Source organism: Rhipicephalus microplus, chromosome 2, assembly GCF_043290135.1.
Source record: "Rhipicephalus microplus isolate Deutch F79 chromosome 2, USDA_Rmic, whole genome shotgun sequence".
NCBI classification, from domain to species: Eukaryota; Metazoa; Arthropoda; class Arachnida; order Ixodida; family Ixodidae; genus Rhipicephalus; species Rhipicephalus microplus.
Window position 1 is genome coordinate 140,118,658 of NC_134701.1, and position 19,022 is coordinate 140,137,679.

Here is a 19,022-nt window from a genome sequence, read left to right on the forward strand (position 1 = left end):
TGCCTCGGTTAGCGGAATTGAAGGTCCGACCTCTTGCTTGTGAGTGCGAGGATTGAGCCACTGAGCTATGAAAAAGAAGCTGCTTCAACGCTGAAACGGGAAGCTAGTTATATCTACCACTTAGCGCTGGCGATGGCCATTTCGGAGAAACTATCGTGTTTTCAGCATTACCAGCGAGATAGCGCACTGAGCGTGCGTCACCAGATCGTAACGACGCGGTGGCGCGCATTCTCTTCTCCCACGCGTACTTGCCCCGCAGAGAGGAAGTGATGGACGCTCACGCGTGCGCGCATATCTCGCGGTGGGGAAAAGCTTACGCCTTCGGCTTTCAGCGGGAAAATTCTGTTGTAGTTACCGGCCGCGCAATGGTCCCTGCACTCGTTGCACAGTCCCCGTTGGCGAAAAGGATGCGCTTTTTAGACACAGCAAAGAAACAACTGAGATGCTCATTCGCGTTTATCCGTACCATTTCCGTGCAGCATTTGTGTGAGAGAAACGCGGGGCACCTTTCAATTGGTTTGCCATTCTTCGTGTGACCTTCAAATTTGTTGCTTTCGCGTTCATTGCTTCGCCTTAACGCCAATGCTGTGCTTTTTTTTTAAGAAAGAGAGAGAGAGATAGTTGAGTAACGCTGAATACGCATGCAAATAGCAATGGTAGACCGCGGGTTTTTTAAGACCGGTGCAACCACCTTTACTCCGTAAAGGTTCCTGTTTGTCAGTTTGATTGGTTCACTTGGCATTTGCGTCGTGGATTTGAACACTACAATCAGTTTAGTGTTTTCGCATGAGCTTGGGGCAACCTGATATAATTTCGAACAATTCTTAAATGTGAAGCATTTCTTAGCAAACTCTGGCGACTTTGAGCGTATCTATCTATCTATCTATCTATCTATCTATCTATCTATCTATCTATCTATCTATCTATCTATCTATCTATCTATCTATCTGTCTGGCCGCCTATGACTTCTATCTCTACTGGCCGTTTGGATAATGGTATCGATACCAACTTGGTATGGTATAACAGGACTGTATGAAAAACATATTTGACTAGTTACAACATGAAAATCATGACATGTATGACATAGATGTCATGATTTACATTTCATGGTCCTGCACCTTTTGCTGTGGTTTCATTCACATGGCATGTTGCAAAACTGACATGGTATGGCATGATTGCATAGCGAACACAAGCGACAGACCCTAACATGCATATCATGACATACGTGTCATATAACAAATGACTACATGCCACGCTCATGATACGCTCACGGCCATTTCGCTAGCGTCACATATACCAAATTTGGTATTTCAGTACATGAATGGATCACGCAGGTATGATATTGGTGCAAACATGATAAACTTGAGATGCGTGTCGTGTAACAACATGACTACATGCTACGCTCATCATGTGCTCGTGGCCGTTTTGCTTGCTTCACATGCACCAAACTCGGTATTACGCGCGCGAATGGACGACATAGGTAAATGACACATCCAAACGTGATAACGACGATACGCCTGTCATGTAACAACAGCACTGCATGCCACATTTATGATGCGCTCGTGGCCGTTTCGCTATCTTCACATATAACGAGTTTGGTATTACGTGACGTCAATGAATAACGAAGGTATGTGATGATTCATTGATATGTGAAGTTTAACGTCCCAAAACCACCATATGATTATGAGAGACGCCGTAGTGGAGGGCTCCGGAAATTTCGACCACCTTTGGTTCTTTAACGTGCACCCAAATCTGAGCACACGGGCCTACATCATGTCCGCCTCCATCAAAAATGCAGCCGCCGCTGCCTGGATTCGAACCCGCGACCTGCGGGTCAGCAGCCGAGTACCTTAGCCACTAGACCACCACGGCGGGGCGAAGGTATGTGACTGGTGCAAACATGATAATCATGAAATGCGTGTCACGTGAGAACGTGACTACATGTCACAATCAATGCGCCAATACATTTCGACGTAACGCGGTGAGCGTGCTCGCCGGCGTTAATTTCGTCGCGTCACGCTGGCGTTGCCACGCCAGGCGCCGGTCCGGCCATATACACGCTGGCGCGCGCCGCGCTGCGTTGCTTTGACGCATACGCGTTTTAGCGCGTCCTGCGTCCCTCCGTCAGGAAAAGAGGCAGACGCAGTGTTGTCTGGGTAAAGCGTCGGCGCGAAATGCAGCTTGTCGCATTTCGCGCTGGATACCGTTGAGCCGCGCCAACGGACGCTGGGCGCGCGGACGGCACCTGGCGTCAGACTATAGAGTGCTCGCGTTTTGCTAACGTAGCGTCGCTGTGCCCAGCATGCGCGCGCGTCAACGCTACGTTGGAGTATATTGGGCTCTTAATGATGGGCTCGCGGCCGTTTTGCTAGCTCCATATTCACCAAATTTGCTGCTACGTGACGTGAATGGATGACAAAATATATGACTGGTGCAAACATAATAATTCTGACCCAAGTGTCATGTAAGAACATGACAACATACCACGCTTATAGCGGGCTCGCGGCCGTTTCGATAGCTCCATATATACTAAATTTGGTATCACGTGGCGTGAATAGATGATGAGGGTAAACGACACATCCAAACATGGTAATCATGATACGGAAGTCATGTACGGCAACATTTACCTCACCTCGTAACGTTGTACTAACTTTAAGGTAACATATCAACCTTCCTCATTCGTGCTTCGTATATCATCAATTCCCACTGTACCTGGAATCTGCCAATTTTAGGTTGTACTGGTCCGTTGCAGTAATTCAGTTCATAGCTGTGAAATGAATTGTGGAATAAAGACAATGAGACCCACTGTATCCACGAACCCTTATTTGAATATGCTCACATTGACAACAATAATGCTAAAAGAAAAATCACACATAACATCTCCTTGAATTTTCGACCTTATTCCTGGGTCACACATACGATACCCTTTACTTCGTGGGACTTAGCTAAATGCACGTGCAGTTTCTCCTTATATAAAAATTATTCAATATTTATAAGAGCGCATCCACTCATCTTTGTTTACTCTTAGCGTAATGAATTCAATTATTATGAGGTTAGCGTCTGAACATAGGTTTGCTACTTCTTTTTAATTAGCCCTATCGTCCCTCACCTGCACATACACGAGCCCATTCACACACGGTGTACTCCGAATCAGTTTTTAAGGTACCCCAAGATGGCGGAATTTTCATTTAAGAACACATGGCGTAGTTTGCTAAGCTGCTCGTAGCTTAACTTTTAACGCTAACGTACTTTTAGTCAATGTCAATCGAGAGTTGGTTGACATTATTTCCGTCACCGGAATCTTCCGGAACACAATACTTCTCTTGAGGATGCACAGAAATACAGATCCGTAATACAGTCCCACTTACGTTTTGGTTATATATTTACAAAGCTACTTCGCGAACGTTAAGGCACCCACATCTTACTTTTGTTGGTAACTTCCTAACATTCGAGCCAGAAAAAGGAAAAGTCAAGGCAGCTTTACCCTACGGAGCTATCACCCTACGGAGCTATCAAGCCTGTGAAAAAAAAAACAGAGCTGGGCAGCCTTCTCTGTAGAAGTAGATCACTGAATGTGTGGCACATGCCTACTCTTGGACATTGGCCAAAATCCGGTTAGTTCTCACACAATAAGTTGACTTTGTTAGCTTAAGTCTGGTAGAATGGTTACAACGATGAAGTGAAAAAAAAATTAAGTATTAGAAGTTTATCGCTGTGGTTTTTCCTTTTCTTTCCCTCGTCTCTTCTTTATAAATATTTCTTATAAGCATTCTCTCCTTATTTTTATTTATTTATCCCTTTCTATTCATCTCTTTTGTTAACCGCCTTGGTCTTTCTGTTTTTTTTCCCTATTTCTTCTCTTTTTTTCTTTTTGTACTCGGGGTTTCCTCAGCGTTACGCCAAGTGCACTAGTGTTTCTTTTTGCTGAAAGTGATAGTGATCAATTCATCATCATCAATCTGCTCGAAGAACTAGGTGAATAAGACTTTTCCTTGACGCGAGCAACCGCTCAACAGGTTACTCATTCAGCGTTACGCCAAGCGAATGTTGGCCAAGCAATGACGGCCGTAAACGGTAGCCTGAACCCCTCAAATACGCCACCTAACATGTACATAGTCTGCTCATGAGTTCCAACCAATCATCAAGACACTGAGATAGCTTGAGGACAAATCTTGAACTAAATATGTAGGCTGCGTGCTTCGCACAAGAAAGTTCGCTCTAGCAGTTGGATGTGGTGGTGAGAAGTAAGTAATAAACAAAATAAACAGACATCTCGACCACTTTTCACGCGGTGAAAATTTGTGCTCTTTTTTTCAATTTTGCTACTTGTTCGTGAACGTGCGCGTTAACAATGACATGTTGTTTTGGACTGCGCAGTTTTCAACTGCTTCAAACAGTGGCTACTTGGGCTATAATTGGTATTGCATTTTTGAAAGAAATATACTTTCTTTTTGCGCAGGGAACGTTTCCAGAAGGATTATCATCGTTTGCGTGGGTTAGGCTTTGAAGATACTAGCGGATTAGGTTAAAACTTAGCGATGATCACAATAAGGCTAAGTAAAGGCGAAGAAAAAAAAAAGATTCAGGCTGTGAAGTTCGGTGTGTTCATCCGATGTGGCAGTGAATACTCACATTTATTGAGGCTTTGGGAAAATTCATTTACCGATTCGTCTCACAGCGTAATATCGCTTTATCGGGGTGTTATTGTAGCCGTTAAGATCGTCTGTATTACCCCCTCACAGAGGATGAAACAATGGAGCAGTCTACATTAAGGGTGGCGTCTCGTAGTCCCTCGCATGAGAGGCGATATTTTTTTTTTCTATTTGGTTCCCGAGTATCCCTCCATTGACATCTTTATTGTGACTATATTTTTAGTCTTTTTGGTTGACACTATGTTCATTCTTTCTATTGTAAAAAAGTCATTCTGTATTATTAAAAATTCCATGAAAAGTTCACCTGTGCTGAATTAGACATGCTGACTTTGCGTCGCTTATGTTTCTTTCATAGGTGTACGTTCTCATAACTTGCTGGGATAGTAGCCTTACAAGGAACTTGCAGACACACTTGGTAAGTCGTTATACATTTATGATTATTTACAAACATGTGGTTTTATAGACGTTGCGTTACTTTAAAAAAAACGTGAGAATAATTACCCTAATTGGTCCATGAAGTGGACTATGACTTTCAGTGCACGCTACTTAGATAGAGCGTGTGATGGCTGTCCATCTAACGCATACACAATCACACTTAAAGCGCAAGAACGTTCGTTGATGCTTCAATACTTTGCAGAAAAAGGACGGAGAAACCACCTAAACGTCAGCCGTCGTGTACTATATAGATCACACGCTACGACTATTTTCTTCTTTTACTCATCCATCGTTGCTTTCTTTGTCTTTATCTCTATTTCTCGCAGTCTTCGTTATTTCAACTTCACGGCCATTTTCGTCATAAAACACGCGGAAACCTTGTGACTTGAATGTAACCAGCAGACGGGTCCGCATTCCTAGTGCCATGGCCATTCTTTTCCACGAGCGGAAAACAAAAATCTCACCTCACCAAATTCTTACAAAACATTTGTATTGTTTTATTTTTTAAGCGACACATTTTAGCCGTCGTGCACATTGTGCACATGTAGCGATAACAGGAGATCCGCTATAACCAGCCTGAAACCCTTTGCTCTTGTTGTTAGGGTGCGCATTCAGTACCTCCGAAATCTTTCAACGTTTCAGTTTTTTTTTTGGTTTTATCGTAAGAAAACGCTTTACATCACAGGTGGTACTTGAGGAGATTGCGTTACGCCGACTTTCCTATTTATGGAATCACCAAGCATCGGTTCGCTTTCGTTCCTTGTTTATAGGTGGGGGTCATAATTTCTAGCATTCGTCATCAACCACGAGCGGTGATCCGGTACGTAAATAAGCTGCTCCGGGATTCATATTAAGCTCGGAAAAGTCTCAGATTCTTGCTCACAGACGACAATCGCCCAACATAAAACCGAAGTGCTTCGTACCAATCATACTTTTAACGCACTTACAATCAGACCAAGCAAAATCCATGTACTTTTGCTACTTTAAATGCAAGAAGAAAAAAAAAGAACAAAGAATCCGTGACTACACAAATCACGACAAGTAACGCGTACGTTTTCGTTCGTCGCGCTTCGACGTCTGCGATGCACTCCCAACCTCGTCGTCATTGCGGAGAGCTCCGGCTGTGCGCCTCCGCTACCAGCTATGCGCGGCTGGCATTGCGTTCAGCCTTGCCGGCCACCTAGCGCATCGCGTTCCCGCATCCCGTTTTTGCACTTTCACTGTCAACATCAGCGCTCCTTTCGTGTCACTGAGGCGTGCCTCACGGGCACGACGTTCTTCTAAACGCTGACCCGCATGAATCACGCGTGCGTTAGCGCACCGAGCGCATTGTTAAACACCACGGCCCGCTAACTCCTTTCTGGCAAGTGCATAATGCCAGACACGCGATGTAGTACGTCACAAAGTGAACTAGCCCGCCCAGCGAAAGAGAAAACATGGCGGCGGGAGCAGCTGCGTCAGCGCCGCCGTCGGTAGGGCAGCGTACATCGAGAGGGAGACAACTCGAGGGACGCCTTGAGGCTGCGTGCATGGCGTGGACGAGGGAATACAAAGGGGTGCGGCGAAACGCCCCTTGTGGTCTTCGCGCTCGCTGCACACGCATACCAACAAGGCGAGTGTCTCGCATGCGGTACGTAAACAGGCTGCACATACTGCAAATACACAGAGTATAATACGCGTTTTGGCGTGCCACTAAGGCGTACTAGTCGTGCAGGAGCGGCACGCATGTGGTTTCTACACAACTTCCAGATCGTTATGCAAGAATAGAGACTTCGTTGACAGAATGAAATGTAATATTAATAGGTGCAGCAGCGAAAACAGAAGCAGCGCTCAATGTTTTTCAAACACAATTGAGCCTTAACTAACACTGATAGCGGCCTCGTTCACTGCTACCTTGAGCGGTACCAGCGGCACCACCAACGGCGAGCAGTGCAAAAAGCGGATGTGCTCACTACTAACCGCATTTCTTCTTATATTTCGGTTCAAATTCTGCTTTGATATTTTCACAGCCGGCGCTGCTCCCCTAGACAGCCACGATGTTTGTTACGCCGATTGTTCTATTCTATTTCATTAAAGGTGACTTGCGAGTGCAGTATAAAGAACGCATTGCTAACGTGCATGCGTTGAATTTGTTCACGTGACCATCTAACACAAACGAAACAAAAGCTGTTGCAACGTAGAAAGGTCTTCTTGTTTCATTGAACGCCCTGAAGTAACAACGCAGATAATTGTTGTATGAAGGCTTAGGAAACTTACAAAAGACATACATTTTCAACTTCAAATCTTCCACTACTCTCAACTTCGTCTATATAATTATGATTAAAAACAACAAACAGAAAGCTAATTATTGTTGCAACAGGCTTCACACAGGTGCATAATGATGTGTGAAAGCACCAGAGAAAATGACCGGCAGCTATTCGGGGATATTTTTTTCTATTTCACAGACGACAGAAAAGTTATGAGGGACTTCAAACTGAATCACAATCACGTATTTCTGAAAATCTAGGAATTAACGCCATTCTGGCCACAATTCTCTACCAAATGCATTTTAAACTAGGCCCGAAAAACTGTGGTTGATACAGCAAGTTCGCATGAGTGGCAATACTCAAATTTAAATAGTAAATGCCCCCGCGTGTAGTATGTATGCATCGTATGCTAGACTCTCCTCTGGCATGTGAAAAACCACAAGGCATGTGATTCTAAAGTAATGTTTGTGGACCAGTGAGAATATAGAAAGGCAACTTACAGCCTCGCTCAGCTTTGTAAAAACAGTACTCAAATTACAATTCAATATTAACCAACGCAGCAATAATAGCAATTTACTGTGTTACAGCACACTTGTGTAAAGTAGACGCGCTAGGCCAAGCGTCGTGTTTGAACTGTAGCACACTCGCGCGCCTACAGTAACGCCGTAAATGTGGCCGCCGTACCAGGGGTGCCCATTTGTAGCATCTCTTTTCCTCGTCGCGTCAACAAACTGCTGCGACGCCGAGAGCTGCACACACAGCTGACTGCCTGGAAAAACCACGGTCTTGTAGGAGGCCATCTTGCAGAGTGACCAATGAACAAAAGTGCATGTCACAGACATTGCCGTTGATCCAATGACAGTTGAGGAAAATCAGGGCTCATCGTCCGACGTGTGGCCACCACCTTTACCCAATTTTAACGTTGCAATGTCCAAAGAAGACGTGTCCGCCATGATAGAGAGGAGCCCAGATTGTCTTGTTCGGTGCACTGCCGACTACAGATTGCGCACTACCACGGTTACCAAAAGAAAAAAAAACTGGATAAAGGGGTTCTTGAAGCATGCCAAGGCGATGGAAGCAAGAAAAGGAGTCTTGTTGTTGATGTTAAACACTTCGGAGAGATGTCGCTCCTTTACTTTTCTATAATGGCAGCTCAAATTTCATTGCGATAGCAAGTGTATGGACACTCTCGGCTGGATTTTGCCACCGGCATTGGTGTCAACGTCAGCGTCACTCACCGTAAATATATATCTATATACGTATCTAAATACATGAAAATGCAAGAAAAAAACCTGGAAAAGACTCCGGCGCGTGGAATCAAACTTGGGTCCTCTCAGTCGTGAGTGCGAGGCGTGAACCACTGTGCCAACAAGGAGCACGAACTTGAAAGTTCAAATGACAAGCTATTTATATATACCACTTACCGCTGCTGATGGACATCTCGGGGGGAATTGTATTTTCAGCATTACCAGTAAGATGGCGCACTGAGCGCGCGTGCTCTCATCTCCCACGTGTACTTTGCCCGGCTTAGAGGTGTTATGCCAGCGAGTCCTCGTCAAACGTCCGTGCCTCTGAAAAAGGCAATCTGGGTCAAGGCCAGCCCGCAGTCCGCCTGGCGCGATCAACTCGACGGCGTGAACACGCGCGGCGCCCCTCTGGCCCACGTGCATTGAGTCAGCTGCGCACGTGACAGCGAGCCGGCGTCCTCGTGTCTGGTGGTCTGACGCATGGCGCGGCGACCCCATTGGAGGAATCTGCCCTGACGACCAGCGGCGCTTGTGATTGGACTTTTTGGTTGGACCCGGTGGAAATAAAAGAAGCCCTGCGGCGCGTCGCGATCGGCGGTCCTACGAGAGAGGAGTCCCCATGTCGGAGAGCCGACATGTGTGTGAGTCGGCGGTCTTAGGCGAAAAGTTGACCTATGTATTAGAGAGGAGAGCTCGGCTCTTCGAGTCTCTGTCGGCCCCAGTGCCGAAATTGTAACGCCTCTGTATATATGCTGTACATAAACCTTGTTTAACTCACCGTCGTCTCGTCCGCTCGTCTTATCAGCTCTGCGCAGAAGCAGTCGCGAGCTGAGAAACATACGCTACCAAACGGCTGGTGACCTTCCCGGCGGAGTTGAAAGCAGTGGCGCCTTCGGGGCCGTGTTGGCGTCCCCGTCTTTCGCAACAGTGGTGGCTTCGGCGGGATGGGTCCGTCGTTCGCAACAGAGGAGAGGAGCGACGCTCCCTCGCACGCCCTTATCTCGCGGTAAGAAGGAAAGGAGGATCGTACGTCTTGGCTGGCCTTGGGCTTTACCAGGACCGATTCTGTTCTAATTACCGGGCACACAAACGTCAATGTAATCACTGCAGTCTCCGTTTGCGAAAGGCACGCGCTTTTCAGACACAACGAAGTAACAACTTAGACGCTCATTCGCGTGCATCTGTACCTGTGAGTATGTTTCGTGCGTCATTTGTGCTTAAAAAAATGCGGGGCACGTTTCAATCTGCTTTCCATTCTGCGTGTGACCTTCCAATTTGTTGCTATTGCGTTTATTCCTTCGCCTTTGAGACAGAGCTGTGACTTTTTATTTAGAATGCAGGGTATATTGTAGAGGATTGCGAGAGGGTGCAACTGCTTTCTCCTTACTAGTCGAGCGGCAAGCTGAGCGGTGGCGCCCCCATACCGGCGCGCAAAGCCAATAGTCAATTGTGATTATATAATACTAAGCACTAACATGGGTTGGTCAAACTTCGTTTCTGTGACTTTTATTCGTCTTCTAATGAAAGCGCAAACGCGAAAGCCTCTGTGATACCACCTGCAAACGGAATATACGCGGCTGTTGCGGGGACAAAGCTAAAAAAAAAGAGAGTGCAAGACGACTTTTTTTAGGAGGTTGTAAATTGTTAGAAGACAAGTTCACAGTCCGTTTCTCTGTACACTCACTGGACAAGGCTTGAGAGCAGGCGTGCATTCAGCAATACGCCCCACTGACTCCAGTGGAATCGTCCAACAGGCATACGCCAAACTGGATAGCCGGCTTAGTAGCAGGCCATACAAAGTACCTCCGCCAGACCCTTCCCATCTTCCAAAGGAATCACTCTTGCTGTTTTGTTGGTATACAGTGTACTATAGAACATCGTGAAGAAACATTGTGGTGCTCTTATCTTGGCGGAAGAGAGAGAAAGAGAGAAATTGGGGAAAGGAAGAGTTTAACCGGAAGAAAATCCTCTTGTTTTCTGTTCTACATACACTTTCAGGGATAGGAATTGCGAAAAAGAAAAAGAAGTCGGAAAGAAGGTGAAATAATGAGGGCAAGAGAGCGAAAGGAGAAAGAAGCAAGCAGCTTAAGAATCACACTGCCCAAGTAGGAGTGGTTTTGCATAAGACTGGTTAGCCCTGCATACATTGTGCTATGAAAACTTTGTAGCATAGTAGCAGAGTAACGCGTGGACGAAAATACGTTCAGTGTCGCAGGGTGAATGAACTGCAAATGCACGAAAGAAAACGTTCTCACAAGAACAATAAACCAGTGAATGCATTTCATCCAAAGTAATTTCGCAGTGAGGGCTTTGGTTAAGGTAAAAACTGTCGGAGGCATGTGCATATCATTTGCTTCACTTGATTGACCCAATCACTAGTCATTCATATTCATTGGTGCTTTAATACTATAGAACCAAGTATAACAATGCAACATGTCACATCCTAGAATAGCAACCACAAAATTACTAAAAATAACCGGATGTGTTGTGTCTTATGATGTGCGGATTGAAACAAACGCGAACAGCACCAGCACTTTTATTTCACCATAGTAGTCAAGAATTGGTTAGACATGGCGACAATAAAACTGTCGTACACTCACCGTATAGCGCACAGGCTTATACCTACACGTAGACTATTTTTATGTCTTGAGACTCAATTAGTTAATATGAACGTGGACCAAATATCCAGTCAATTAGGAGGATCAACCGACCAAAGAGACTGTCACGAGTCGATTGCTGTTGTCGTGCGTCCCACAGGAGATTTGAAAGTCGAGAAATTGTCTGGCAATTCAAACTTTAATATTTATTGTTCCTCACCACTTTGGTGTCAAATAAATCTCGCCGACAGGATTACAAAAGTGTTAGCTGCAAGCGTTCCAAGCTTCCAAAAACTCAAACTTGGGTGCACGTTAAAGAACCCCAGGTGGTCGAAATTTCCGGAGCCCTCCACTACGGCGTCTCTCATAATCAAATGGTGGTTTTGGAACGTTAAACCCCACATATCAATCAAGCTTACAAAAAGGACAGCTAGCCGTACGGCTCGAAATGGCGACGATTGCTTTTGGCACATCCTCTGCCTACTGCGCACAAGATATGCGTTCTTCATGACGCGGGCGGTGGGCTTCCCCATTCGTTGGCAATGGCTAGCTAGTAACCTGTCGGAAATAAGGCATAGCTGTTTTCGTGTCTATTATATGAGCTTCGAAATGTTATGTTCGTACTAATACCATTTTTTTCTGGTTGAAGCGTAATACAACCATGTATAAACTAGTTTTTTTTTTCCACACTGTCAAGTATTTGAACATCAACTTGTGTCTGTGGCAACATTGCACTGTTTTAATGATTGTATAATATGTGGAGTTTAACGTCCCAAAACCACCATATGATTATGGGAGACGCCTTAATGGAAGGCTCCGGAAATTTCGACCTCCTGGTGTTCTTTAACGTGCATTCAAATCTCTGCACACGGGCCTCTAACATTTCCGCCTCCATCGGATATGCAGCCTCTGCAGCCGGGATTCGATCCCACGACCTGTGAGTCAGCAGCCGAGAACCTTAGCCACTAGACCACCGTGGCGGGGCCATTGCACTGTTCTAGATATTACAAAACATTGCATGAGAGAACGTTTCACCATACGTGAAAAAATGAATGCGAAATTATTGCGCATATTTAGTTTTGTTGTGGCAGTCAGGTCCGGTATGAGAGCACACGTGCTCTTCTGACATGGCTTTTGGGAAAACCTTTTGCGAACGTTAAGTGTCCAATGATTTCTCATTAAAATACCTAAATTACTCCGGTCAGTATCCCCATACATTAGTTATTACCAGCAATGAAGGCCAGGCGTGTGTATGGCACTTCGGAACGTTTTCAACAAAACCCTTGCCCTGTTTTACCGCTCTCTTTCCTCGCGAGATTGTGAGACTGACCAAATGAAAGTTGTGTTGCATAAGTGTTAGCGCAGTCTTTTTCTTCATTTCGAGTGGCTTTTCTTTTTGCCTCTTTTTTTTTTGAGACATCATCAAAGGTGTGAAGTGACTGAAGGCGTCAACACAGCTGATAAAAAAAAATCATGATCATGTGATAACGTTACCCTGTGACTTCACAATGAAGTAACTCATCATCATATAAAGGCGTTGCATGAAGACGTCATAGCATGGCATCTATTTCTAGTTATTCAGCGCTTAATCGCGTTCAGTGCAGAAAGCTTAGGGGGGGGGGGGGGGAGGCCGGTCAATACAACCGACTAAGAAGGTGGCTTTCGCCTTCCGATCGTGTTAGGCAAATGCACAAGAAATGCTGGGACTTCTTTCTTTTCAAGATATTCTCTAGTGTATGTAGTCCTCAGACTGGCTAGCCTTTGTACAATATCCCTCTTTTCCACCTTTGTTCTCACACCTCCTTGAAGACTCGGGTAACAGTAGTGGCCCGCCCGGGCAGCAGGCGATGGGGGGTGCACCCCGTTTGCCACCATGTATACTGACTGGCCTTTGCTCTGGACACGCAATAGCCAGTGGTGCATGCAGCCGGCGGCGGCGCAGGCCGGCCGCTTCTCGCTCCAATTGTCGGGGCCACCCGCCCACTGTTCGCTGCTTCCGTGTGCAGCAGCAGCAGCAGCACGTGCCATACTCCACCGCCAACCGGACTGCTGCTTCGGCTTCGTCTTCTTTTTCTCGCACCCCCACTTCGAAAATTGACGAGACTCCCCTATGCCCTTCCCCTCCCCCTGAGTCTTACACACAACACACCCCTTTTCTTCTCAATGCTACATCTACTACAGTGTTTTTAAAGCTAAATGCCCTAAGATGCCGCATCAGACGCGGAAAGTGAGTACTTGTAAGAAAGTGAGAAAGCAAGATTATTTTCATCACGTGATGAAGTTCACCCAGAACGCCATTAGGAGGAAGTGACAAAATTGGTGACTTCTCGTGACGTCCCTTTGTTGCCGCATCACTGGATGTCTCATGAAGACGTTGTCACTTGGTCCAATGGGGGATGATCACAGATGCACCTCCAAACCACGTGATCTGCATAAAAGCTTCAAATGACTTCCGACTGCTGAAAAATAGACAGATGGATAATGGTAAGGGAGAGAAGTTAAGCCGGGAAGTATCCGGTCAACTTCCCTGCGCTTTGGTAGGGGAAAGGGCTGTGAAGGTATGAAAGACAAAATGAACAAAAGAGAGAGGTAAAAATAAAGGAAAGGCAGGGAGGTTAAAAAAAAAAAGTTCCGGTTTGGTATACTCTGTACTTGGGAAGGGAAAAGGGGAGTGCAAAGGAACGAGAAAAAGAGAGACAGAAGAACAAAAGAAGGCTATAGTGGTGGCCTAGTCTCCGTACTACATGCCAGCATAGTCTATGCTCAATCACAATTTGCCATTGAGCCTGGATTCTCCAAGAAACCGCAACAATGCCTTCTGATCCTGGAGGTGGTCCAGAAAACATGACTGGCATTTTAGAGAGAAGCAGTATTTTGATCGGATGTGGTCAATTTCTCTTGCGCATTACAAAAAAAAATCAATATGATCAAACACGTTGGACAAACCACGCCATTCGCCAACGGTCCAATAAAAATTCGGGAAGAAGACATGGGCAACAAACACAGATTATAATAATATGTGGCTCAAATGAATAATATGTTGCTTAAATCAAAACCTCTAAAGGAGGACTTGCTAATTTCCAAAAGGACTTTCGGGACACCATCAGAATTTATACTTTTTTAGTTGCAAAAGAACGGGGAAAAGAAAAGACAAGGCTTCTTATTTGGTTTCTGTTCTATTTTGTGGTCGTCATTTATATGTGCATCCAAAATTTAACTGACCATCCACGTGGATGAGCTGTCAAAAGAAGGCGCTTTAGCCAATTCTGAATTTAGTTGCGCGGTGTGCCATTCGCTATGATTTGAAAATCTGTGTTGCCTCCATGTCGTGTGCAGAAACCCTACGCTGGTCATTCACTTCAGAGAGTCAAAGGAATCACAGTTTCGCTGCTGTAGTTGTAGATGTTGTTGTTCACTAGCTTCCAGCAGTCAACGTGCGTGTATTTATTGCTGCAAAGGACATTGGATGTTGCTGCCCTCTCGCAAGCCAGGGCAAGATAGATATATACGCTCACAGTCACCGAAGTTTGCTAAGAAATGCTTTGCATTTAATAATTCTCAGGTGAGGTCAGAGTTAGAAAAAAGTTGTGATTTTTGTGTACATCAAAAACGACTACTGTGTCACTCAGAATTATATCATGGCTTTGGGACGCAAAACTACAACAGTTAATATGGCAATTCTAAAGGCAACCTGTTGCAATTGGTTGCAATGGTACCTTGTCGTAAGTTCTTGTCCCTGGCTTTGAACGGGAATACCCACTTGCAGATTCCCAACCTAGTCAGTACTGACGTATATAATAACCGTGAGTTATAACGGGGCACGATTATAGCAAGCAATTCATTGTCGGTCTCTTTTTTAGCGCGACAGCGTTAAAGAACTTGTTTTGCAGAACTTCCGGCGTCGGAATCAGTGTCGTTTGGTTCTGAGCAAAAAACCTAATGCATAACCGAGAAATCGAGAACGATGCAAATAAAAAAATGCCGGGTCACAGTAGACACTCAACCCGAGTTGTTTGGGTATGAGTGGGGATCTAGCGCGGCTCAGTTGCGTGGCAAGCGGATGTTCTACCACACTTCCACGCGTCTGCTTGTGAATACAGTGAAAATAACCCCCTCTCCTTGAAAATGCCGTTAAGGCGACACTCGTGCTTCACAAAGACATGCCTCCTGCTTCCAAGTACCACATCAAATATTGCAGTAAGAATGCGTGGTACTAGCGTCCATAGCCATCGTGCGTCTGCACTTGTTATTCTCATAGTAACTTCTTGGTTTAAAGCGGATCACCAACAACAAAAGGCCCACATGCCACTGCGCCAGTTCCCTTACGGCTACGTAGTGGGTGCATAGTAAGTTCAAAAAGGTTTCGTCCACTTAGTGCTTGAAGTACGCACTAGGAACAGCTTATCGCTATCTCGTTCAACTCTCAAATGCGAAACTGGAGGGGCTCTTAGTTATATTTCACCTCTCGTGCTTTTCAGTTCTTTTTTCGTTTTCTTCTTTAGTTTTCCTATTACATAGGACAAACAGCATCCAGGAACAATTGCACAGCCTCTAAACTGCTTAAGCATAATGACCACTTTAAAAATGAAAACAAAACAACGCAGAGCGGTCATTGCACTAGAGCAACACTGAACCTCGATGTTAGAAACTATACACCGCTGAATAAGCAAGCCGGCCGTTTGCACGCGAGCAGACCTTGACAAGCCCGGCGAAACACCGCTGCAGGTACGATGACACGGCGCTCACTCACTGCAGGCGTGCTGAGCGCCAACAAGGGAAAGGACTACGCACGAGGCTTGTGTCCGCACACTGCGTCTGGTTTGTGCCACCACGAACGAAGCGCAAACAAACGACTGCCGCTGTCGATGTAACCGAAGGGCGGGAACGCAACGCTAAGTGGACCTACACGCCGGCCTGCGGGAGAGAGAGCGACGACGAAGCGACATTGACAATGGCCCAGATTGACGTCGCCGCACTGAGGATCTCCTTCTGCGGTGCTTCGTGCTCATCGTGACTGACGCTATCCGCTCTCTCCCCCCTCTCTCTCCCACCAAACCGCCGCAGTCGGCAACCAAGGAGCGTCCTGCCCAGGAATCGGGGCCAATGGCTTTCGCTCGCCGGCCAGAGGAGACCAGCGGTCACTATATGTCTGATGCGCGTGTCTGTGCGTTCGCATCCTAACGTCGCATGCGGGCCGTGTGTGTCTTCCACCCGCGCTCTGCGAAACCGCCCCTCGGTTCACTCCTCCTTTCTGTCTTTCTCTCGCCATCGCTTGTTCAAGGTGGTAGGGACGACCACCCCATCATCCAAATGCACAGCCTTTTCCCTTTGTCTGCTTTCATTCGGCTGCGTCCAATATGAAGTGTCGTCACCGGCAAGCACGGCAAGCACGAGAAACTCATAGAGCACGTTGAGGCCATGGGCGAGTGAACCATTACTCTCTGCGAAAGGCGGCACATCTACTTCAACGCCGTGCATGTGACTTATGTGACTGATCAGAATCGAAGGCTTCCACGCTCCGCATCACCCAATGCTTCCCTTCGGGGAGGTGCCTTCATTTTTCCTTCGACCAGAACTTTCTAAAAAATCTATATTTAAATCTTTGAAATAATCACGTGACTAAAGTCGTCTTTGTGATTCTCCCAAACGTGTGTATATATAGTAAGAAATGTTATGTTGGATCGTTACTCATGTTATACCTCTGTAACATGAGAAACACTCATGCCGTTTGTATCTAATGAAATTTAGTTTTATAGTGATGTGCTTAGTTGATTGCGACAAGCATAGATCAAGAGAGAGAGAGAGAAAACCAAAAAGAGGAAGGTAGAGAGTTTGACCAGATGCTAGGATCCGGTATGCTACCCTGCACTGCGGTTGGGAAATAAGGGGCGGATTGAGAGAGAGAGCCTATATGAAATGTCTTTACACGGAAACGGCAATGACAAGCGAATGAGAGTGCTGAGCTCGTTGGCACGTGCTTCTGTCGCGGAGAGCTACTCTCGCTGAAGAGGGGCTGCCTATAAATGTGTAATAAATAGTAAATAATTTGATTTCGTTTCACTTATTTTACGCTCAGTCGCATATATATTTACAGAGCGGAAAGGGATACAGAAAATAAACGATAAAAAGAGAAGGCAAAATAACACCAAAACAATGAACTTAATAAGGCATGTGAAGATTCTGTGTTACTTGGGCAATACAACCCAATACGAGAATAAGTATAATCAAAAACATAGGGCAAACACACTCTATATATAAATATTATGCATTAATTATAACAAATAATATGTTTAAAAGGTATAACGTTTTGTTGTTTGTTTTGTCAGAACTCAACTTATTCATTGCAAAAAGTTCGAGTATTATTGGTAAATGCGAAGCATTTCTAGGCTAACTTCAGCGACTTTGCGCGTATCTATCTATCTATCTATCTATCTATCTATCTATCTATCTATCTATCTATCTATCTATCTATCTATCTATCTATCTATCTATCTATCTATCTATCTATCTATCTATCTATCTATCTATCTAGCTGCCTACGACATTTAGCTCTCCTGGCCGTTTCGATTATGGTATCGATACCAAACTTGCTATGGCATAACATGACTGTGTGAAGAACATATTTTACTAGTCGAAACATGAAAATGCTGACATGGATTTCAGAAATGCCATGATTTACGTTTCATGGTTTTGCAGCTCTTGCGGTGGTTTGGTGCACATTGCATGTTGCAAAGCTGGTATGATGTGGCATGATTGTATGGTGAACACAAGCAACAGACCTCAACATGAAAATCATCACATGCGTGTCTTGTAACAACTTGACTACTTGCTAGGCTCATGATTAGCTCACGGCCATTTCGCTAAATTCACACATGCCAAATTTGGTATTACGTGGCGCCAATGGATGACGAGGAATTGGGATTGATTGATTTGTGGGGTTTAACGTCCCAAAACCACTATTTGATTATGAGAGACGCCGTAGTGGAGGGCTCCGGAAATTTTGACCACCTGGGGTTCTTTAACGTGCACCCAAATCTGAGCACATGGGCCTACAACATTTCCGCCTCCATCGAAAATGCAGCCGCCGCAGCCCGGATTTGAACCCGTGACGTTAGGGTCAGCATCCGAGTACCTTAGCCACTAGACCACCACGGCGGGGCGAGGGTATGTGACTGGTGCAAACATAATGATTATGAGATGCATGTCATGTGACAACATGACTACACGCCACAGTCAAGGGGCCAATACATTCCGGCATAACGCGGGCCGCGTGCTCATCGGCGTTCATTTCGTCGCGTCACGCCGGTGTTGCCACGCCAGGCGCCGGTCCTGCCATATACTCGAAGGCACGCGCCGCGCTCTGTTGATTTGACGCATGCGCGTTTCAGCGCGCCAGGCGTCCCTCCGTCACGAAAAGAGGGAAACGCACTGTTGTGTGGGTAACGCATCGGCATATAGTAACGTTACTCTATATGGCATCGGCGCGAAATGCAGCATGTCGCATTTCGCGCTCGTTGCCGTCGGGCCGCGCCGACGGACGCTGGTCGCACCTGGTGTCAGACTACAGAGTGATCACGTTTTGCCAACATAGCGTCGCCGTGCGCTGCGTGCGAGTGCGCCAACGCTACGTTGAAGAATGTTGGGCTTTTCATGATGCGCTCGCGGCCGTTTTGCTAGCTCTACATATACCAAATTTGGTGTTACGTGACGTCAATGGATGACAAAATATATGACTGGTGCAAACATGATAACCTTGACACGCATGTCATGTAAGAACATAACAACATACCACGCTCATAGCGTGCTCACGACCATTTCGCTAGCTCCACATTTACTAAATTTGGT

The 19,022-nt window shown here is 45.7% G+C and overlaps 1 protein-coding gene across 2 annotated transcripts in view; it reads left to right on the forward strand.

Annotated features, from left to right (window-relative positions):
* The window catches only part of LOC119169724 (uncharacterized), a 140,385-nt gene that overhangs the window by 42,004 nt on the left and 79,359 nt on the right, over positions 1-19,022 (forward strand). Inside the window, exon 2 of one of the 2 annotated variants that reach the window (XM_075886853.1) lies at positions 5,008-5,067. The exons of the other annotated variant lie outside the window; for it this stretch is intronic. The gene's annotated coding sequence lies outside the window, so the exon portion shown is untranslated. The remainder of the gene's footprint in view (positions 1-5,007; positions 5,068-19,022) is intronic. 2 annotated transcript variants of the gene reach the window in all.